Consider the following 15,474-nt stretch of genomic DNA (forward strand, 5'->3'; position numbering starts at 1 on the left):
CGCCCCCGCCACCTGTCCCAATACCCCCGGCGCCTCACCCGGTCCCGGTCCCGTCCCCCTCACCGGCCCCAATACCCTCCCCTCCCCGCCCCGGTCCCCAGCTCCCCTTGTGCCTCCTTTACCTGCCGCCGGGTCTCCCCCTCTGCCCGGTACCTGGCCCCTGTGGCCGCGGAGGGGGTGGCTGGCTCCGGCCGCTGGGTCGGTCAGGACGGGGCGGCTGGGGCCCGGCTGCTCCCCGGGGGCGGGTCAGCGCGAGTCGGATCGGGCCGGCGCGGGCTGAGCGGACGGGTGCGGGCAGCAGCGGCCGCTTTATACCGGGCTCCTCGGAAACCGTCTCCCTGCAACGCTTCCGCTTCCGCCCCCTCCTCTGGGCTCATTAATATGCAGAGAGGGGCGGGGCTCGAGAGCAGGCGCGCAGCCAATGCGGGAGGGGGCGCCCGGAGGGATCCTGCCCGCCTCATTGGCTACCCCGCTCTCCGGCGGGGCGGGGGGGCGCGCCAGCCAGGGCATCACTGAGGGAAGAGCGGGAGGCCAAGGCTGGGTCACTGGGATGGGGTTGTTATGGTAACCTGGGTACCCCTAGGCTAGGGGCCCTAGCGAGTGGGGGTAGGGACAGAGGGGGCCCAGCTTGGCAAGCAGGAAGGGGCTGCCATAGGGGGTAGCACAAAAAGGAAGGCGGGTCCCCGCCTGGGCATCACTCAAGGGAGGGGAAGGAGAAGGGAAAAGGAGGAGGCCCCACGATAAAGGGGAGATGAAGCAGGAGGGAGGGGCACCTATAAGGAGAAGGGGGTCCCATTTTGGGCAACATTAATGGGGAAGGGGGTCCCTCCTGGGCACGAGGACTGGTGGGAGAGTCAGATTAAACACTAGATGACAGGGGATCCTAGCCTGGGTATTTGGGGGGAGGAGGATGTCCCAGACTGAGCGGGGCGAATGGTGGCCGAGGCACCACATGCCAATTCTGCCTCTAACAAAAACGCAACAACTACAAAATCTAAAGGAACCAAATATTTTGTCATATAGCTTTCTCTCAAAACTCTATACAATAATTTTAATATCTCACCCTAATTCGTACAAGGGTATCAATAAGGGCCCAGTTTAGTAATGATAGGAGCTATTTATAACAAGATCATCACTAGAATCCTTGAAAAACAAATGCTGAGAAGCCAAAGTCAGATTTAGTGGCAGCGTTGCCACCTCTCGGTGAACAAACTCATCTGCTTCACAGTGCAGCATCAGCGCAGGGCAGTGCTGCCACTGAAGGTATTGTCTTAACAGAGATAAGAAAGAAATACGGATACAACCATGGAGACTGCTGCCTTTGGGACAGCAGGGCATAGTTTTCAGTTTTCCAACCCTGGTATGATCAGGAGAATCCCACAGAACTTGGGGTAAATGACAGGCACGTTTTAAGGCAGGAAGGGACAATTATGATTATCTAACCTGACCTCCTGCATAACAGACCACTGAACCTCACCCAGAAATTGGCTTCAAGCTCCTAACTTCTGTTTTAGCTACGGCATATCTTTTAGAAATATATCCAGTATTTATAGAAGAGACATGATTTAACTGTTTCGAGAAGGAAAGAGTGCTGTAACCCAAGTTAAATACAAGCCTTCCACATTTAATGTACTACGTGAAAATAATACCACCTGAAGAGTAACTATAAATGACTCTTACATATTGTATATTTAGCGTTTATATCATCATCCTTTACAGACTTGATGAGCAGGCACCTTTCCCAACCTGCTGATCTACAAACACAGTCCACACATTGCAAGTCCAAACTCACTCCCTTCCTGATGTTTGGTTTTACTAACTGAGAAAACAACAATACCTTAAAGCTCAACCCAAACCTTCTCCCCAGAGTTGGCTGCTCTTAAGGTTCCTTGCTTAGGTCTGCTCCACCAACACCCTACAAAGCCACTCTCACTTCTTTACATCCAGGTGGAGGTGCCTGCCTCAGTGAGTCAGTAAAACCCACTTACCCCTTTCTCAGCAAGATCAACATATTTTAACAGGGTGGGTTGTAAATACTGCCGTACAAATGTTAACTAAATTATATAAATTATATAATGCACAAAAACCCTCAGGAAATTCAGAAACTTAGGTTCTGACAGCAACCAGAAGTCTGCTACATCATGCACATATACTGTAAAGTGGATATCTATTGTTACACAAATATTTTCCCTATGTGTGGAACTAAAAGTGTGGCCAATTAGCCATATTTCCTAGATCCAAACAGTGTGCTTACAGCATTGGGCAGGTTAGCATGAAATTTAATTTTCTTTAATCAATTAAACTAGGGATGGGCAAAATATACTGTATATGGTATTTGCTTATTTTAAGAGTATGTTGCACCATTGTATTATTATTCCTATGACTATACATGCTATTAATATATATTCCAAATCAAAATCTTTGTTAAGTTACTCTGAAGATTGCTCAGTATATTCAAGAATAGACAGACCATTGAACATATTTTTTTTTAAATTGAAAACTGCAGAAGTAAAATTAAACAATTACACGTGTACATACTATTAAACAAAAAAAAAAAATCTGTAGTTACAAGAATCCAAACAATCTTCATACTGCCTCTAACACAAAAACTACAAAATCTAAAGGAACAAAATATTTTGTCATATATCTTTCTCTCAAAACTGTATATAAGAATTTTAATATCTAACTCAACCATGCACAATCCACAAAAATCAAATAGACTCAGGTAGCCTTGATTTAAAGTATATTTATTCTAACAGTTTTATAGCACCTATTGCCATACTTTAAAAACATCCAAATTATTAGGTTTTTTTTTGTTTTGATTTGTTTTTTTGTTTTTGTTTTTAAACTGAGCGAAACAATTTTATATACCTCTATGGAGAAATATCACAAGAGAGAGGCAAAGCTACCATGCAAATTATAGATATAAACAATTGTCCTAAATAATAAAACAACATCCATTTTATTACAACAGGAACTGTTCATGTCTTAATGAGACAGCAAATATGACACTACAGATAAAGTAATATATACTGGTATTAGAGTATCCAAATGTATAATGTTAAAGAGAGATAAGGATTTAGGTTCCAGCTCCTATTGGACTTTAGGCCCTTGGGTTGGAGGTTAAGGAAAGACACACCCATTGACATCAGTGGAAGCTGGATGAGACCCTAATACAAATGAAAGGATCAAGTTTATATATTCATCCGTGCTCTTGAAATTCATTTAGCAAACTTCACCGTAACACATTTATTTTTCCTTTTTGATTTAGATTAGGCTATCAAGAGGTTCTGGCACCTAGTCACCATGGAGACAGATGCCTTAAATATATCTAAGATAGCTAAACGTTCTTTCCCTATTAGTTTGCATAACCTTTGTTGCGGCCTCCTCATGTATTTTATGACCAGTGGATAAGCCAAATGCCAGGGAAGACACTTCCATAAAGAAAACATTTTAGTTTCAAGCATTCACAGTGTTATGAAGTGACATTAAAAAAAATCCCCACCCTAGACAGGGAGACCCCAATCCAGCCCCAAATTTGTAGTCTTTAGTAACTGAGCTGCTGCTGGGGTCTCTACATGGAAGAAGTAAAGAATCCTCCCTTCTCTCAACCTATAGTGCAGCCGAGGAACTCTTCCATGGTTGTTACTCCAGCTTCATGACTGCAGTAACCTCTGTAGCTCTTGTGACCCTGTTCCATGTGGTCCATAGTACACGGATCTGTGCAACAGCAAATGCATTGATTCCACTGCTTATCTGTCTTGCTCCAAAACAGCTTCTGCACAGCGAGCTGCAATGGAGTTGCATTCCTAGATGCACACTCCCAGTGCTAGGGTTACCATACGTCCTCTTTTTCCCGGACATGTCCGGCTTTTCGGCAGTCAAACCCCCGTCCGGAGGGAATTGCCAAAAAGCCGAACATGTCCGGGAAAATGGCGGCTCTGCTCCTCCCCGACTCTTCGGCTCTGTTTAAGAGCCGGGCTGCCCGAGCGCTACCGGCTTCGGGCAGTCCCCGTGCCTCCAGACCCTGCGCCGCGGGAGCCCTGGAGGGGAAGTGCCCGGCGGGGGGCGCAGGGTCTGGAGGCACGGGGACTGCCCGAAGCCGGTAGCGCTCAGGCAGCCCGGCTCTTAAACAGAGCCGAAGAGTCGGGGAGGAGCAGAGCCGCCATTTTCCCGGACATGTTCGGCTTTTTGGCAATTCCCCCCGGACGGGGGTTTGACTGCCGAAAAGCCGGACATGTCCGGGAAAAAGAGGACGTATGGTAACCATAGGGGCTGCCCAAAGCCCGAGCGCTACCAGCTTCACGGTTTGCCGGGCAGCCTCCAGACCCTGTGCTCCCGGCTGGGCGCTTCCCCTTCCGGGCTCCAGCTGCGCTGGGGAAGCGCCGGCTGGGGGCGCAGGGTCTGGGGGCTGCCCGGCAAACCGTGAAGCCAGTAGTGCTGGGGCAGCCCTTTCCCCGTGGCTGGGAGTGGGAGGGAGGAGGAGGCGGCGGAGTTAGGGCGGGGAAGGGACGGAGTTGGGGCGGGGCTAGGGGTGGGGAAATGGGCAGGGCCAGGGCCCATGGAGGGTCCTCTTTTTTTATTTATTAGATATGGTAACCCTACCTGTGCAGCCTCCTGAAATCCCTCTCCTCTTCCCATCATGCAATGGAATCAGTTTTGGGGGGTGGGGAGGGATCCTCCACATGCCCATGGAGGAAGGGAATAGGGAGGGGACAAAATTTGTTCCTAGCAGCACTGTGCAAGTTAAAGTAAATTGTAATCTAATTGGTCAAATCTCCTCTTGCTCAGTGATTACCAGCTTGAAATCAAATTAAGTGTATACAAGTTCAAAGAGTTGCAGTCATGCAAAGGGGAGGAAACATATTAAACTCTGACCAAAAAAAAAGCCACTGTGGTATTATGCATTTCATGGATCACAGTGTGGGGAAAATGGCAAGTCTGTATACACACCAGAAACCAGGAGATCTCTAGCCTGGTCCAGGATGCTGTCAGCTGTCTATGTGACATCTTCCATCTAGACACACAAAATGGAACTGCTGTCTCCTTGTTCAGGAATGCTTTAATTAAGCTGAATGTAGGTCTGTTGTCAAACAGCCACCAGTTACCATGCTCCACTACATGGGTATTTTCACTGTAACTTGTAAAACGGTCATGAAAATTTACTAGCCAGGACCCAACATCTACTTGCCTACCCTTTTCCACGATTATTAGGAGGTAAAACAAAAAGCATAATGCAATTTTACTTGCACATCAAAAGAAATAACTCGCCCCAGGCTAGTGGGGTGACAGGGTTTTGCAAGGCTGCTTATGAACCCCACCCCCAAACAGTTAAATAAATGTTGTATGAGGAAAGGGACAGAAAAGAGGAGACAGTTGGTTAGTAATTAATTAAAAGTTTTACCATTATCATGAGATAATGGATTATTTAGATGATTATTCTCCAGTGTTCAGATCTGGTGTGAATCGCTTGCATGAGATGATGGCATACCTAGATTATTTTAACCTTACTTGCCTCCACTGCTCAGTCCCTTAAAAGCCCTGGCTTTTAAAAGACTAATTAATCAACAGAATGGGCTAAATCCCATGGATTGTTTTGTCTGGCAAACACTAGGGAGGAAAGTATCATGGCAGTTTTTTTTTTTTTTTAAAGTATTGTCTTCTGACACGGATCACTTTTCAAAGTGGCTTGTAATTTAGATGACGCCATTTTAAAAACAACTGGAGCTTGATTTTAAGAAGTTTAAGAGCTGAGCACCCACAACTCCAATTCAGGTGTCTCAAATTGGGCACCCAAAAAATGGGAACATCCACAATTAGTGGCCACTTTTGAAAATGTGGCCCTTCTTCCACAGGAATCTCTTGTAAAAAGCTTCAGATTCTTGTTATTGGAGGGAACACAACATCCTGGGCTGGAGACTGAAAATGGTTTTTTTACTCTAGTGTTTTTGCTGCCAATATGCAGTCATTAGATTAGCACTTCAATTACTGAACCTAATGGTTATCTGTGTAAAAAGGCCTATAGCTCTTTATGTCACAGTATTTTTCCTAAAGAGCATTTGGGAAAATTCTAGATTTTTCTTAATTGAGATACAGGATATAGTCTCAGGGTAAACCAACAAAAGATGTTTTGTTTAGATAGACAAGTCATAACAAGACCTTGTACAGCAGGAGAGAGCGAGAATGAGTGTGTGTCTCCCTCTGTTTCCCACTTAGGGGCCAAATTATGAGATGGAACTTAAAGGATTCCCTCAAGAATCACCGAAGGCCAAGGGGCAAATTCTTTAGCTCCAACTGGGCAGGTCTGCCAGCTGCTGACATAGTCCATGAGGTGATGTAATGGACATATGCTGCTGTCACTGCCATCCATGAGTTTATGCCCTGAAGAATGAGATTTGCCTATAATTATTTTCCTGGTTTGCACTGTTAAAAATTATGTTAGCCATCATAAAATTATCCTGCCCTTTTAAATTACAGTCTCACTATATGATTAACTTCACTGTAAAACATCAAGGAATTAAGTTAATATGCAGTTTACAGTTAACAAGGGATGATTTGGTAGACCTGAAAGTAACTCAATGGATAGCTATGTGCTAAGAGCAATTCATAGAATCATAGAATATCAGAGTTGGAAGGGACCTCAAGAGGTCATCTAGTCCAACCCCCTGCTCAAAGCAGGACCAATTCCCAGCAATTAAAATACTAAAACACACACTAGGAGAACTGAAGTCAATGTTTAATATAGTCATTCTGCTCTTCAAAGAACATTGTCAAGAGGATCCGAATTTCTAAAAGTCTGCTTTCCCCCTCCATTTATGCTGTTTGTTTACTTTGATTTCTCTCAGCCTGTACAATGCAACTAGATTAGTTGATTTCACTTGCTGGTGGTCACATGGTTGCTCTTGGCTGCTGTTTGCATTTGCTGTATTGAACAGGTATATTTAAACTCTGATCATTAAGGTTTATTGAAAGCAACATAAAAATAAAAACATTCTATTCATATTGGGTTTTGTAAAACACTGAAAAAAAAAATCTAAATTTTAAGCCTAAACTACTAGCCAGTGTCTACAAGATTGCTAGCACTGATCTCATTTGTAGAAGTTTTAAACTGGTGCAACTTCACTGGAATTACACCTGATTTGCATTTGTGAAAGGGAGAAGACAATCAGGCCCCAGAACTTCTGAATATTAATTCTGTTCCCACATGAAATCCTGAGTAGAGCTCGGTAAATTTTTTTGACTAATTTATTTTTTAATTGAAAAAAATGCATTTTTCGGGGCCTAACATTATTTATGAATTCAAATTAGACAGTTATTCGCATAGCTGAAGTGGCGTAACTTAGATTGATCACCCTCTCCAATGTAGACCAGGTCTCAGTATTATTAGACATAGTTGTTTTGATCATTTAGATTATTATAGTGTCTTTCTTGGAGGAAGTGCTTTCTTCTTTGTTCTGACATTGCGTTACTACCACGCATCAAGCCTTAACTGATCTGTATCCCCTTGCCTAAACAGTGCCAAGTCTACAGTAGAAAACGGTCTGTTTTCCATCAATGGTGTAGTTGCATCACTACTGGTAACATTATAGGAGCTAACACAGACAGGGCTCAGGCATTTTTAGCACAGTCATGAAATCCTGCAGCTGGAAAACCGGTGTAACAGTCTCTAGTTTAGACAAGGCCTGGAAAACTGCTTGGTGTGTAGAGTTTGAAGCTGCATCTCAGCTAGCGGTCGTAGCTGTAATTCACCACCAGCGCTACTCCACTGATGACAGTCTACCGGGCAGAGGTGTGTGTGTGTGTGTGTGGAAATTGGGGATGGGGATCTCGGGCAATACCCTGTATAACTACTACACATTCCCTGTCCTGCACCTCAGGTAACTCTTTGCTAAAGCACAGGCCAGAGTTCTATCTTTTCAGGACGTTTCAGAAAACATTACACAGGGTTAAACATCAGGGCAATTGTATGGTAAAACAACTCAACTATTACCATCTCATAAAATGGATGGTAATAGTCCACAGGAAATTTCAAAGAGTTAGCACCATTCACTTTCTGAGTAAAACAAAGATTTAATGCAGGCAGAGCCCATTGTAAGTAGTATAAATATTATAAACAGTCTTTGGAATACTATGAATAACTTTTCAACAAAAGCGGTTTGTGGCCCAGGATCCTTTTGGTGCTGACAAGCAGAGGGCACAGGGATGCAGAAGGGTTACTAGGTCTACATACTGCTTTGCCAAAGGGTGCAAATGTAACATCTTTACTGAAAGCCTGTGTCACACTGGTCATCGTAATCATTGCAAGACGTATGTACAGCTAATACATAAGGAATTATGTATGTAACTCATGCCTGCTTGGTGTAGAGCTCTGTCCCCCTCTAATGGCACTTAGCCCAACTAGAGATTGATGAGTCTGCTACAGCCTTGGCTAAGAGCCATGTGTAGGGCCCTACCAAATTCACAGTCCATGTTAGTCAGTTTCACGGTCACAGGATTTTAAAAATTGTAAATTTCATGATTTCAGCTATTTAAATCTGAAATTTCATGGCGTTGTCATTTTAGGGGTCCTGACCAGAAAGGAGTTGTGAGGGGGTCACCAGGTTATTGTAGGGGAGGTTGCGGTACTGCTACCCTTACTTCTGCGCTGCTGCTGGCGTCGGCCCTGCCTTCAGAGCTGGGCAGCTGGAGAGTGGCAGCTGCTGGCCAGGAGCCCAGCTCTGAAGGCAGAACCGCCGCCAGCAGCAGTGCAAAAGTAAGGATGGCCTGGTATGGTATTGTCACCCTTACTTCTGTGCTGCTGCAGGCGGGGTCCTGCCTTCAGAGCTCGGTGACCAGCTAACAGCCGCCGCTCTCCAGCCACCCAGACCTGAAGGCAGTGCAGAAGTAAGGGTGGCAATACTGCGACCCCCCCTCCTTAAAATAACCTTGTGACTCCCCTGCGACTGCCTTTTGCATTAGGCCCCCAATTTGAGAAACACTAGTCTCCCCTGTGGAATCTGTATAGTATAGGGTAAAAGCACACAACACACCAGATTTCATGGTCTGTGACTTGTTTGTCATGGCTGTGAATTAGGCAGGGCCTTAGCCAAGTGGCATTTAGCTCATGCAGTAGAGGCTCATATACTAAGCTTCAGAGGTCCCAAATTTGATCCTGCCTGCCGACAACCGGGGATCTGTTGGTGCTACAAGTGGGGGCTCGTCCAGGATATCAACTGGGAAGTCTCTGAATCTTGGGACATGCTTCCTCAGCTAGGGGAAGTATGTAACCCATGCCTGCTTGGCATGGTGCTCTGCCCTCCTATAGTGGCACCTAGCCAAACTACAGATTGATGAGTCTGCTACAGCCTTGACTAAGCACTGTTAACTCATATCCTAAGCTTCAGAAATCCCAGGTTCAATCCTGCCTGCCAACAACTGGGGTTTGTTGGCATTACATGTATACATACATTGTGTTCTTAAGGTCTGTGAGTTGGGACTAGTCACCAGAAGCTGATAAAGCAATCCCTTTCAGGCAAGAGTTGTTTTTATCTGGCTGGCTGGCTATATGTACATTGAGTATTATGTGCTTCACAATAAGAACAGGAGTACTTGTGGCACCTTAGAGACTAAAATTTATTTGCACATAAAGCTTTCATGGGCTACAGCCCGCTTCATCGGATGCATAGACTGGAACACACAGCAAGAAGATATTTATACATACAGAGAACATGAAAAGGTGGAAGTAGCCATATCAACTGTAAGAGGCCAATCAATTGAGATGAGCTATAATCAGCAGGAGAAAAAAAATCACGTTCTCTGTATGTATAAATATCTTCTTGCTGTATGTTCCAGTCTATGCATCCAATGAAGTGGGCTGTAGCCTACGGAAGCTTATGCTCAAATATATTCGTTAGTCTCTAAGGTGCCACAAGTACTCTTGTTCTTTTTGTGGATACAGACTAACAAGGCTGCTACTCTGAAACCATGTGCTTCACAATGGCTGTCTAGCATTTGCTCAGCCTGTAAATAATCAAAAGTTTGCAAAGGCTGATTTTCTGCAGACACCCTCTTCCCCCCCGCACACACACACAAACAGCAGGGAGTGTCCTATTTGCAAACAGACAATTGAATGTTTGAACTATAACTGGAAGTAAAAAGATCTTTCCACTAGATCTTTCCACTGAGAAGGCAAGAGGACAATGTGTCTTGTCTCATGAAAGCTGGGATATGCTGGAAGGATTTTGGGTGACCTTTTGCTCTATTAGGAGACGACAATAACCAGTTAAGCAAGGCTAGATTCTAGAAAACACGTTATGGTTTAATTTACATGTATCCAGCTGTTTCTAATACTTCTATCTACTTGCTATTACCTGAATCTCTGTTCTTCGTTAACTAAACATTCTTTTTTGTCCACTATAAACAAATCTAAGTGCTGTGTATTAAGCAGAGCGGTCTGTGTTTCAAGGAGTAGCTGGTAAGCTGAGGTTTACTCTTCCTTTGGGAACAACTTCTCTGTGAATACTGGGTGTGTCCAGCCAACCAGGGGCTGAACACAGAGAGCTTGGGGGTTGATGTGTTCACATCACTAACATGCAGAGAGACAGCGGAGTCTGCATAGGCTGAGAGGGGCGGGCTGGTAGAGCCTATGGCTGGCAGAGCTAGGGAACAGACTACTGGAAGGCCCAGACAGGGACAGGTGGTAGCAAGGTGCCTCACAAACCTGGGTACCCCCAGGAAACATCACACTGTTAGACAGTAAAGCTAGCAGTGCTCCTTATTCAGCCTTTCCCCCTTTTGTTTCTGTTACAAACCTTCAGATAGAAGGTTTCAGCATAACATTATCTATACTTTAGTACACATACATCTAAACACATCACCTCTGATCTTCTCTCAGAGATGATTTCCTCACTCTTTATAGGGGGACCATAGTATGTCATGTGGGTCACCTGGACTCTTAAGATCTTGAGAAATGGCAGCACCTCAGTCCTTTCAAACACTTCAGAACCTGGTCAGCAAACTGTCCGGGGATCTCCACAGCTAGCAGCATTCCAGCCCGTGGGTTGATAACTGACTGGTCCTCTCAGTTGCTCGTGACACAAGTCTGGAGCCTGTACAGAGTGGTACAGGGACTGGGATCAGCATATAAAATATCCATTTTCCAGCCCTCTATCAGGTTCTTGCTCTATAAAGGCACCAACTTCTCCCCATACACCCAGTGAAGTCAGGCAAGAGTTCACAAACCCTCGCCTCACTAAATGCTGCCCCATTTGTTCTCTTTAATGGAGACAGCATGCCAGTCTAAAGCACTTAGCTGATAGCTCAATGTAAATTACACAGCCTTTGTAGCCTCTAGGGATAATAAAAGCTCCCCCAGTTCTCCCTATAGGTCCATAAAACACACTGGGATGGACCAAACATCCTAACGGAGGGCTTCCCTAGTAAAGATGGAATAGCACTGACCTGTAGCCAAAGTAATACAGGGATTGGGACCTAGCCCTCACAGCACAAACATCTCTTGGTCCTGGGTAGATCAGTCACTGAATCCACAGGTCTTTCTGTCATTCCTGTAATTATAATCTTTTCCCCTTGTGCTCTGATTGGCTCATTTCTCAGAGGGTGACAAGTGTCTGACCAGCCAGGCAGGTTGCTCACACAATGAAAACTTCTTTTACAGCTTCAGAAACAGCTTCTTAGCATATCAGGTTACTGCCACACCCTGTTCTGGAAATTTCTGGGTCTTTCTAGCTGAGGTGCATTGCTTTCTGCATGTGTGCAGAAACACAGAATATCCAACTAAAATCCTGTCTCCTCTTCACTGTTCTCTCCCCAGCCCAGGGAAATGCAAAGTCAAATGCTGCTGTATAAAGCATGTGGGTTACCACAGTAATGGTGGAAGCTGTTGTGTTGACAAGTTTCAGGTGCTTTTTTATACTCCCCTGAGTAGATGAGTAACACTCAGCTGAGTAACTGAAAAGCAAACTGGATTGACATTTATTGGCAAGAGAATGAAAAATTAGTATTTAAAGAATCCAGGAATTAAGATAATATAGTGGTGTTAGAATCATAAATTTGGCCAAGTTTTGCAGCCCCGGAGCTTCCAGTTGTGAAATTCTTGGCTCCTGTCTCATCTCTGAATCTTAAATATATCTAACAACTTCGGTAACTCAAGACTCCAGTATGCTCTGCCTTGCGAGTGTGTGGTTGTGGTTGTGATTGTGATCAAACCACTGAGTACTGTGTTCCTATTAACAGCTGTGCGGTCCCACTGGTTCAATTAGCTCCGGTACAGTTTTCTAGTGCATACAGACCTTTCATGCCTGCCTGTCAAAGCTGTGTGTGCATGCAATTGTTTGTGCAGTTATTGCAATTGCATATGCATATTAGGTATTGCCATATACACGCAGGCAGGCCAGTTACTCATTTAGATATGCAATCAACATGCACAATAGCACCAACTGCATGTGCACAGTTTTGAAAAATCAGGCCCTTGGTATTATAAAGGGAGTTTTAGGTCACTAAAATTCTTCATAATTCTGATTTTGTTGCCCATAGTTAATGAAGCAGAAATTAAAGCTAATAGGATTGCATTCAGGGGCACTTCATACTGGAAATTTAAGGCCCCTTTCCCTGGTTGGGTTTCAAGCCATTATTTTTGGGCTTTTATATTATTTTCTTTGGACGTAGCTTGCTGCTTATGAAAACAAGTAGCTTCTAGCATTACTCCGAGCCACAGCGCAGACAGACTATGAAAGCTCCGACACATGCAGTTGACTGCTCTCCCAGCTCCCGAGAGAAAATTTGGGGAGTAGCGATGCGGGAGGGACAGCAGATCAAAAGGTATCAAATTTTAAAGCAGGAAGGGAATTATTCAGTCTCAGAAGCTGGTAAGACACTAATGGCCTCGAAAAAGAAAGGGAAAGCTTAGGCTAGAGAAGGTTCTTATCAATAAGATTCTTTGGGAAGTTTAATAAGTTCCCTGGGGAGGTGTTGGAAACACCATCACTGTAAAGAGTCAGCAACAGATTAGATTAACTGTTTTTAAGAGATTTAAGGCTTTTTCTCCCTGATAATTACAGAGTGGGTTGCAGGGGAGCAAAAACTGGTCCCATTGACACAGGAATTTACCAGACGGAACACTCAATCTTTGTTTTTTATAGTTGAAGAAAGTTTCATGCACTTTCCTCCCTCTTTTTCAGTTACTGGTTTTGGTCAGACCAAAAACAGAAGACACAAAAGCCTGCCAGAAATGTTATTTTCTCAATAGATATTTTCCTCAAGTGTGCTTGAAAATTTTCCAGTTGACACCCTTTTATGTAGCAACTAGGGTTCTCAATTAATCTCAGTTAACTCATGCATTTAACTCAAAAAAATTAATTGTGATTTAAAAAACTAATCATGATTAAATGCACTATTAAACAATAGAATACTAATTGAAATGTATTAAATATTTTGCATGTTTTTCTACATTTTCAGATATATCAGTTTAAATTGCAACCCAGAATACAAAGTCTACAGTGCTCATGTTATATTATTTTTGAATACAAATATTTGCACTGTAAAAATGATAAACAAAAGAAATAGTATTTTTCAAGTCACCTCATACAAGTACTGTAGTGCAATCTCTTTATCATGCAAGTGCAACTTACAATTGTAAATTTTTTTGTTACATATATGCACTCAAAAACAAAACAATGTAAAACTTTAGAGCCTACAAGTCCACTCAGTCTTACTTCTTGTTCAGCCAATCCTCAGAGAAACAAGTTTGTTTACATTTACGGGAGATAATGCTGCCCACTTATTTACAATGTCACCAGAAAGTAAGAACAGGTGTTCGCATGGCACAGTTGTAGCTGGCGTCGCAAGATATTTACGTGCCAGATGCACTAAAGATTCATATGCCTCTTCATGCTTTGGCCATTGTTCCAGAGGACATGCTTCCATGCTGATGATGCTCGTTAAAAAAATAATGCATTAATTAAATTTGTGAATGAACTCCTTGGGGGAGAACTGTATGTCACCTGCTGTGTTTTACCCACATTCTGACATATATTTCATGTTATAACAGTCTCAGATGATGATACAACACATGTTCGTTTTAAGAACACTTTCACTGCAAATTTGACAAAATGCAAAGAAGATACCAATGTGAAATTTCTAAAGTTAGCTACAGCACTCAACCCAAGATTTAAGAATCTGAAGTGCCTTCCAAAATCTCAGAGGTATGAGGTATGGAGCATGCTTTCAGAAGTCTTAAAAAAAGCAACACCCTGATGCGGAAACTATAGAACCAAAAAAAGAAGAACAGGAGTACTTGTGGCACCTTAGAGACTAACAAATTTATTAGAGCATAAGCTTTCGTGGACTACAGCCCACTTCTTCGGATGCATATAGAATGGAACATATATTGAGGAGATATATATACACACATACAGAGAGCATAAACAGGTGGGAGTTTTCTTACCAACTCTGAGAGGCCAATTAATTAAGAGAAAAAAAACTTTTGAAGTGATAATCAAGCTAGCCCAGTACAGACAGTTTGATAAGAAGTGTGAGAATACTTACAAGGGGAGATAGATTCAATGTTTGTAATGGCTCAGCCACAAGTACTCCTGTTCTTCTTTTTGCGGATACAGACTAACACGGCTGCTACTCTGAAACCTATAGAACCAAAACCACCAAAGAAGAAAATCAACCTTCTGCTGGTGGCATCTGACTCAGATGATGAAAATGAACATGCGTCGGTCCGCATTGCTTTGGAACGTTATCGATCAGAACCCATCATTAGCATGGATGCATGTCCTCTGGAATGGTGGTTGAAGCATCAAGCAACATATGAATCTTTAGTGCATCTGGCATGTAAATATCTTGCAACGCTGGCTACAACAGTGCCATGCAAACGCCTGTTCTCACTTTCAGGTGACATTGTAAACAAGAAGCAGGCAGCATTATCTTCTGTAAATGTAAACAAACTTGTTTGTCTGAGCGATTGGCTGAACAAGAAGTAGGACTGATTGGACTTGTAGGCTCTAAAGTTTTACATTGTTTTATTTTTGATTGTAAGTTTTTTTTTACATAATTCTACATTTGTAACTTGCACTTTCATGCACTACAGTACTTTTATGAGGTGATTTGAAAAATACAATTTCTTTTGTTTATCATTTTTACAGTGCAAATATTTGTAATAAAAATAAATATAAAGTGAGCACTGTACACTTTGTATTCCGTGCTGTAATTGAAATCAATATATTTGAAAATGTAGAAAACATCCAAAAATATTCTATTATTGTTTAACAGCGATTAATTATTTTAATTGCGATTAATTTTTAAAATTGCTTTACAGCCCTAGTAGCAACGTAACAGGTACAGCATAGGCAATGACAACAGCACTTTTCTCTAGGCTCTCCCCTCATGATTCAGTCCTGAGCTGGAGAAAGGGTAGTTCAGTCTCCATAGCTCATTTAGCCCTTGGCCTCACTGCTGAGACTCCTAACAAGG

General features: G+C 43.2%; 1 protein-coding gene across 5 annotated transcripts in view; it reads right to left on the minus strand.

Annotated features, from left to right (window-relative positions):
• Nucleotides 1-15,474, minus strand: part of SLC45A4 (solute carrier family 45 member 4) — a 129,111-nt gene that overhangs the window by 88,705 nt on the left and 24,932 nt on the right. For 2 of the 5 annotated variants that reach the window (XM_005291055.4, XM_042860953.2), the window contains exon 1: nucleotides 123-364. The exons of 1 other annotated variant lie outside the window; for it this stretch is intronic. The gene's annotated coding sequence lies outside the window, so the exon portion shown is untranslated. Of the gene's footprint in view, nucleotides 1-122; nucleotides 366-10,925; nucleotides 11,088-11,439; nucleotides 11,594-15,474 lie in introns of those variants that run through there. 2 more of the 5 variants (XM_065586276.1, XM_008165127.4) reach the window with 2 other exon arrangements.

The sequence above is a fragment of the Chrysemys picta genome, chromosome 2 (assembly GCF_011386835.1).
Source record: "Chrysemys picta bellii isolate R12L10 chromosome 2, ASM1138683v2, whole genome shotgun sequence".
Classification (NCBI taxonomy): Eukaryota; Metazoa; Chordata; order Testudines; family Emydidae; genus Chrysemys; species Chrysemys picta.